Raw genomic sequence first — 8,323 nt, 5'->3', positions numbered from 1 at the left:
TACGGGCCACATTACTGCTTAAGACCCGGTCGCCTCTCCGACACGGGAAAAAGTCAAAAAAGAGTAGACTACGAGTCACTCCCAAAGCCTACAGGCCACATTACTGCTTAAGATCCGGTCGCCTCTCCAGCACGGGAAAGTCAAAAAAGAGTAGACTACGAGTCACTCCCAAAAGCCTACGGGCCACATTACTACTTAAGACCCGGTCGCCTCTCCAGCACGGGCAAAAGTCAAAAAAGAGTAGACTACGAGTCACTCCCAAAAGCCTACGGGCCACATTACTGCTTAAGACCCAGTCGCCTCTCCGGCACAGGAAAGTCAAAAAAGAGTAGACTACGAGTCACTCCCAAAGCCTACAGGCCACATTACTGCTTAAGGCCCGGTCACCTCTCCGACACGAGTAAAAGTCAAAGAAGAGTAGACTACAAGTCACTCCCAAAGCCTGCGGGCCACACTATTGCTAAATATCCAGTCGCTTCCTCAGCACGAACAAAATCATCAAAAGTGAACTATAAGTTGCCACATAGCCTAAGGGCTACACTACTGAACTGGCGGAGACCCCCTCGTCTTACTGGCAGCTCGCCACATACAGGCAGCTCCCAAAGCCTAAGGAATTGGATCAACACTTACTAGCTCGTCGACTTACGGGCCAAAAGAAATCTACACCCTTCGCTGAGTTACTCTCAGCTCGGGAGTGGGGGGCAATTGATGAGGGCAGATTTGGCCCTCCAGTGAAATTGCGACACGTGGCACCTCGTGACAAGTAGGCAAACACCCAGGCAACAACTTACCAAGTTGGTGTCCCCCCCCGGGCATCGGTCTGGCTGGCCTGGCATGACCTGCACGCGGCCTACGGGCGGCCTGCAGGCGGCCTGGCGCAGCCCGCGCGCGACCTGGCGCCGGCCTGCAGGCGGCCTGGCGCGGCCTACGCGCGACCTGCGCGCGACCTGGCCGGATCAGCCTGCCATAGGCGCCGACCTGGCAACCTGGCCTGGACACAGGTGTCGACCTGGCAACCTGGCCCGGACACAGGTGCCGACCTGACAACCTGGCCCGGACACAGGCGTCGGCCTGGCAACCTGGCCCGGACACCGACTCGCCGACTAACACAGGCGCCGACCTGACAACCTGGCCCGGACACAGGCGCTGACCTGGCAACTTGGCCCGGACACAGGCGCCGACCTGGCAACCTGGCCCGGACACCGACCCGCCGATAGACACAGGCGCCGGCTTGGCAACCTAGCCCGGACACCGACCCGCCAACTGACACAGGCGCCGACCTAACAACCTGGCCCAGGCGCCGACCTGGCCGCCTGACACAAGCGCCAGCCTGACAACCTCGAGGAGTTCATCATCGTACCCCGGTTCTGACGGGATATGACATCTTACCGTTTGAAGGCTTTTCTCCCACCTAACCCGCGAGGGCACCACTATATAAGGACTCCGACCCCCAAAGCCAAAGGGGAGGAAAAAGGATGGTAACCCCCGCTCTCTAGCTCTCTCATTTCTCTCCAAGCCCTCTGTAATCATAATGCTTACTTAGGCATCGGAGAGTCCCCGCCAGGAAAATACCCCCGGGTCCTTTGATTCAGTTCTCGCAGGTCCCTCAACTCCCGCCGCCTACAAAGGAGAGAAAATCACCTCACGCGGAGGGTAGTCGGGTTGCGCTGCACCAGGGAGCTCCACCATCCTTTGAGTTGTAGGCCACCTAGGAGCAAGTCAAGTGACGAGTCCACCAGGCAGTTCGCCACCAGGCAGTTCGCCACCAGGCAGTTCGCCCCCAGGCAGTTCGACACCAGGGAGTTCGCCCCCAGGCACTTCGCCACCAGGGAGTTTGCCACCAGCCAGTCCGCCCCCAGGCACTTCGCCACCAGGGAGTTCGCCACCAGGCAGTTCGCCACCAGGGAGTTCGCCACCAGGCAGTTCGCCCCCATGCAGTTCGCCACCAGGCAGTTCTTCCCCAGGCAGTTCGCCACCAGGGAGCACCACCAGGCAGTTAGCCACCAGGTAGTTCCCCACCCGGCAGTTCATCACCAAGTAGCTCTCCCCCAGGGAGCTAGCCACCGGGCAGTTCGCCACCAAGCAGTTCGTCACCAAGCAGTTCTCCCCCAGGGAGTTCGCCACCAAGTAGCTCATCACCAAGGCATATCACCACTGGGTCAAATAACGAGGTACTTAGCCAAAAAATTTATACATCACAAAAAATGATACGTGACAAAAAATGGTTACATCAGAAAGTATCATCCCAACTGAGATCGAATTAATGACTCTTAAATCGAAAATCTATAACAGATGATGAGCTGCACACTAATCTACATAACCTTTAAAAATTCATAAATCTCTCTCTATTTGAGGTTGGGTGATTTATATTATTATTATTATTATTATATTTGAAAAAGAGATGGTATATCAAATGAACTTTTTGTTAATGGTGTGAGGAGTTTTTGTGTGGTTGAGAAGAAGACAAAAATGAGAAGTTGCGTATCAGCTATGGTTTAAGGTGTAACATTTGGTATATAAATGGCATATATGTTTATGTGATCAATTATTGGCGTGCATGATCCATGTTGGTACTATCACTGACCAATCACCACCGGCCCTTCAAATTTCAAGCAAACATATATACACAGTCAACGAGTGCTCCACTAATCTGCATGCACTCAACACCCAAAACCCAACAATAAACTAAACCCCACTTTCGGTCCCTCCACTAAACAAGTTAATTATAAACCACCATCGTCTTGATTTCTTCATCCCTTTTTGATTCCTCATCCCACAATACATCCCAACCACCTCAAGATTTAATTTATCTACAAAGCCATGAAAGATGTACAAACCTACCTCTCTATAAATTGGTATCTCTATGTTTGTAAAGTATTTTTATACATACACACAATATATATATATATACACTGAGGGTTATGTCTCGTTAATTTCTTCTGTAAATCATTAGTGTATTGACAACTAAACAAATCCCCCATTTGATAAGCATGTCGTAAATTTAATTCTATTTTGTCAATTTTTGACAAGCTGAAGATTTGCTAGAGGCTCAACTTCAGAATTATTAGGATAGCTGGTTAATTTAAAGGTCCCATCCAATATATCACCCGGATCACATGCAAAAGACAATCCACGGATGTCCCATTTCTTTGCAGTTTGCACTTCCATGAAAAGATATTTAATGGTTTTTAGAAATTAAATCAACAGATTGTATGTTAACCAATTTTAAGAAGGGTAAATTTTAGATAGTCACCCTCCAATGTAGGGTAGTTTCACTTAGCACCTTCAAACTTTGTTTTGTGACAAAGACCCCCCGCTTCAGGCTTCTAGATGAATTGATCATTCTCAAGGCATTTTTAAGATGAACGGTGTTGAAAGAAACATGTGAAAAATTGAGATTTTATAAAAAAAAAAATTAAAAGGACAAAATGTTCTAAAAAACACAAGAATAATTTGAAATTTTATTAATGTTTAAAGAAATATTCCATGAAGTTAAGTGATGGCAGGGGCGTAGTTCCAAAATCCAGAAGTTCAGGAGGCCTTTGTCGAAAAATAAAGCTTGGGAACTAATTGTCACTATGTCCTAGCTACAAGGTGGTTTGTTGTAATTTACCCTTTTAATAAACAATCAATCAATTGTTCAGATGGAGGGCTTCAGTGGCTGCTGAATCCTAATAGTAATTTCTAAATGGTTTTAAAAAATATTCTAATATCTGGGAACATATCTAGAGGCTCTTTGAATTGGCCTAGGCCTGCCTGCCTTAGCGCCAGTCTGCTGGTATGGGTGTCAATTGGACCAGATTTGATTCAATCTGGCCCAATCCAATCCGGACCATTTTGGACCGATTCATTTCAATGTTTGGACTGTCAAATCTGTTAAAATCAGTTTTTAATTTAGATTGGTTCTAATCTAAACCTGGTCCATTGACACTTACATTCTTATCTTCTATCAATGGACTGGATATTGATTTAATCTAACCTAATCCAATATAAATCCACTACTGATGGACCAGAGCCAATCTAATCCAATAAATACTTTGGACAACTAAATCTGGACTGGATCAATTCAGTATGTCTTATTGGTACATTCAATTCGTCCAAATTGATTTTTATTTAAATAGGGTTCAACCCAAAACCGGTCCATTAACACCCCTATCTGGTGGTGTACAGGTACAGTTGTGTGGCCTAGTCCAGCCCCTTTTTTTCATATCTGTGTTCTTGGCGCGGTCCGTTTCCACCTTTTTCAAGCATCATTGGTCCCGACCTTATGTAGTCTTATTAATGTGTTTTGCACAAAAAGAGAACATAGATGTAATGTATATAGAGTTTGCAGACTGCAGCCATACCGGGTTGGACTAAAGTCTCAGGTAGTTCGAGCCTGACCCAAGCCCATCCATTTGTATTACGATTTAAGATATATTGTAATTGTGGGGGCCCTAGCAATGCACAGGATGGGGCATTCCTCTTTGTAGGGGTGTTCACGGGTTGGGTTGGGTCGGTTTATTGGGGTTTTCCCAATCGACCCGACCTAGTCGGGTTACCTGAGGTGGAAATCAAAACCGACCCACTGATAGGCCAAACTGACCTGGTCAGTTTGAGTCGGGTTGGGTCGGTTTCGGTTTTGCACCTGTGCAAAAGGACACTTAATTGAATTCTAATTGTAATTGCCTAATGGGTTACCTATTTGGTGTAAAAGATTATAGAAAGTTAGAAACTATGATAGATTGCCTATTCTAATTGTAATTGCCTAATGGGACTTCTAGTTCTAGTAGAAGACTAGTTATAGTTAAGTAGGAAACTACTCAAACTAGGAACTCTAGTTCGGTTTGGGTCGGGTTAGTTTTGGTTTTCACACAAGATAACTGAAACCGACCCGATATATCGGTTTATATATTTGCCCAACCCGAAACCGACCGGTACTGATGAAAACCCGGCCGACTCAGGTTGGGTCGGTCCGGGTTGGTCAGTTTGGTCGGGTTGGGCATTCTTATGAACAGCCCTACCTCTTTGTCCCTTGCCCCCTAAGTGAAGACACCCTACTCCATCTCCATTCCAACCCTAGTGGTGGGATGGGTTTAGGTCGAGACACCCATTCTCGTTGGGGATGGGGAATCCCCAAATTTTCCCCACCCTGGGTCAGCCACCTAAAAAAAACTAATTTATGGATATTTTACAAATAGGATTATGAGAATTTGAGCGTATTTTAGGAATTGGATTATGACAATTTGGGGATATTTTATAAATGAAATTATGGAATCCTCAGATTATAAGAATATGAAAAAAACTTAGATATATTTTAAAAATCAATATTAAATCTATGGATATTTTATTAATTTACCATTTAGTTAGGAGAATTATATGCAAACCCCAACCCTAATTTGGGGAAAAAATATCTTCTTTGTCCCCACCCCATCCCCGTTTAAGATTTGAGAAAACTTGCTCCGTTTGGGGTGGGGCAGAGTAAGGCCCCAGTTTTACAAGGAAAATTGTCATTCCTACAATTTTAATAATTTTCTATAACTAATTAACTAATAGTAAATTAAATAACAATAAATTACAAATATCTTATGGTAATTTTCAAAAGAATCTTGAAATTGCAATGGATTAGTAGTAATGTATAATAAATTAATTAGGGAAAATTACAAAGACCCCCTTGTACTATACGGTCTGTGACAAAACCCCCTTATACTTTAATTTGCGACAAAGACCCCCTGAACTTTTATATTGTGACAAATACCCCCTCTGTGATTAAGTCAAATAACTGAAGGCATTAAATTACCAAAATACCTTACTAAACTTTTTCTATTTTCTTTTTTTCTTATACCTAATTGGCATAAAAATGCCTTTAATCATCGCAAAAAACCAAAAAAAAAAACTTTAATCATCACGGAAAAGGAAACAATCTGCGCTAAATTGCTTGGTGACCCAGAAATACTTGTGTACTCATGTTTTTTTTTTTATGAAAAAATAATGTAAATATAACTGTTGTTACAATACTGAAACAGAACTCAGAATTCACATAGACGACCTCAAATCAATCGGAAAAGACATTCTTAAGTTTATGAATACCATTATCACAAAAATCAGAAATTACATATAATAAGTCCTTTGCAGTGAAAAAGATCACAAGTTTACAGGTCTAACTCTGAGCCCAACAATACCAGAGGTTTGACTGTTAAACTTGTAGCAACACAACATAGCACCGTTATTCCCTAATCCACCATTAAGTTGTTTGGATGAGTTACAGAGAGGTTTAGAAGTAGTTGATTCATATTGTATTCTTGGAGAATATGATTGTAATATTTTTCCTTTGATGCATTTGCTTTCTCTGCATTCAGCCTTATACATAATTTTTTATCGACAATGTTTAAATAAGAAATATCAGTAGCTCTCTCTCTCTCTCTCTGCCATCTTTCCTCCCCTGACGTTCTCTGTTTCATTAGTATGCACTTGCAATAACAAAGGCATACTACAGGGGAAAACATTTAACATCTGATGGTTCTAGAAGGTGAGATTAGATCAAGCTCTAAAAATTTGGAAATATGCTAAATTTCTTCTCTAAAATATAACAAAGAAGATGAGTAGAAGAGCAAAACATCTATATTTACAGACATAGTAAAAGGCAAAAACAACTGATAATTGGCACGTAGTGTTTATCTCCTCTAGTTAACAAGACTCAAGTGCGAAGCAAGTGCAGCTTTGACCCTCTCTCCACTCTCATTTCCCTTCCCATCAAACAGAGGAAACTTCTATTCCATCAAATAATCCTCAGTTTCATTTTGTAGCAACTCACTTTTCTTGGCAAGAAAAGTATGCAATAGATAACCTGTAACAATAAATAACAGATGGGAAGGACTCGGTGCATTTAATTTCTTTCCATTTCACAGAAAGAAGCCGCCAGGTGCCCTCACCCTCGCAAGCTAACCAATTCCATTCTGTGATTATGAGCATTGTGCAGAATTAAATGCCACTTCCATAGAATTTGAACCGTCATCCTTGTGTGGCTTGCTGAAAGGTGTGATAACCCAAGGTAAAAGAGGACAACAAGAGTCCTCCAATACATATTGAGGAACCAAATTGCCCTCAATCAGCTCAGAGGGAGGTCCATTCAACAGTTCCTTGGATTCCTCAACCTACAAAAGGAATTTCGTCTGGTGTAAAATGGTGCATGGGTTCATTTAAATCGGCCAACTAGCAGAAATGTCCAAGAATCTACCTTCAGAATCCACCAACGCATGCACAATAATGGCCCCATCCTTCCCTAACCCATTTACATCAATATGAATTTTACTGAAGCCCAGAACGCCACAACAGTTCAGGAGCAAAATCCAACTAAAACCTTCAGTACTTCTCTTAAAACCAGAGGTTAATTCAAGCAAATGAGGAAGCTGATTGTTCACCAACTTACAGACCGTGTAGAAAGCACGACAGGAACCAGCTTGAGTCAAGACCAAATCGCCTCCCAACAGACTTGATGAATGGGTGATGGTGGTAGCAGAGGCCACCAGAGAGATACTTGTGGTCTCGGATTTTCTTTTTACGTCTTTTCCCGGCGGTGCCTCTCTTCCCTTCCTTGTCGGCCATGCTGAGAGCTGACACCGTTAGTCTTGCCAAGCTAATTTGCTGGAAAGGGTAATTTGGGGATTTAAAAAAAATAAAATAACTGAGTGAAAATATTTCTTTGAAGTTAACTGGCGGAATACTAATGGAAGGGGATCTTTGTTGCAAATTAAAGTATAAGGGGATCTTTGCTATTGACCCTATAGTACAGGGGGTCTTTGTAATTTGTTACAATAACAATAAATTAATGTTTCTATGCCTAAATTATTTACTATTAATCAAAGTAAATGTAATTATAGTAAATTATTGTAATTATGGTAAATTACATTATTTTTAATTAAAAGTAAACCATTTATTGTTAATTAATGTAACACCAGGTATGGTCGAAGTCAACCAAGTGGTCTAGATCTGTGGGGATAGACTTAATAATTTTCCTAGTTTATTTAATAATTGTTTGTTGAAATAATAACAATGGATTGCTATTTAAATAATTATGGAACAATTTATCATAGATAAATTTCTTAATTTTTTAATTACTTATTTAATTTTTTAATTACTTATTTAAAAAATAATTGTTAACTATAATTATTGATTTTAAAGAAATTAGTAAATTACGATTAGTTAGTAATATCTCTTTAAATTATTATTGTAAAAATTATTGAAAATTTATTAAATTACAATGATTAATGTAAATTATGCTAAATGTCGAAATTTTGAATATTTATTAATAACCAAAAATGATTAAATAATGGATTGTTTATTA

The sequence above is a fragment of the Nelumbo nucifera genome, chromosome 2 (genome assembly GCF_055504915.1).
Source record: "Nelumbo nucifera cultivar China Antique chromosome 2, China Antique-T2T, whole genome shotgun sequence".
NCBI classification, from domain to species: Eukaryota; Viridiplantae; Streptophyta; class Magnoliopsida; order Proteales; family Nelumbonaceae; genus Nelumbo; species Nelumbo nucifera.
Note: the sequence above shows the minus strand (reverse complement) of the source record.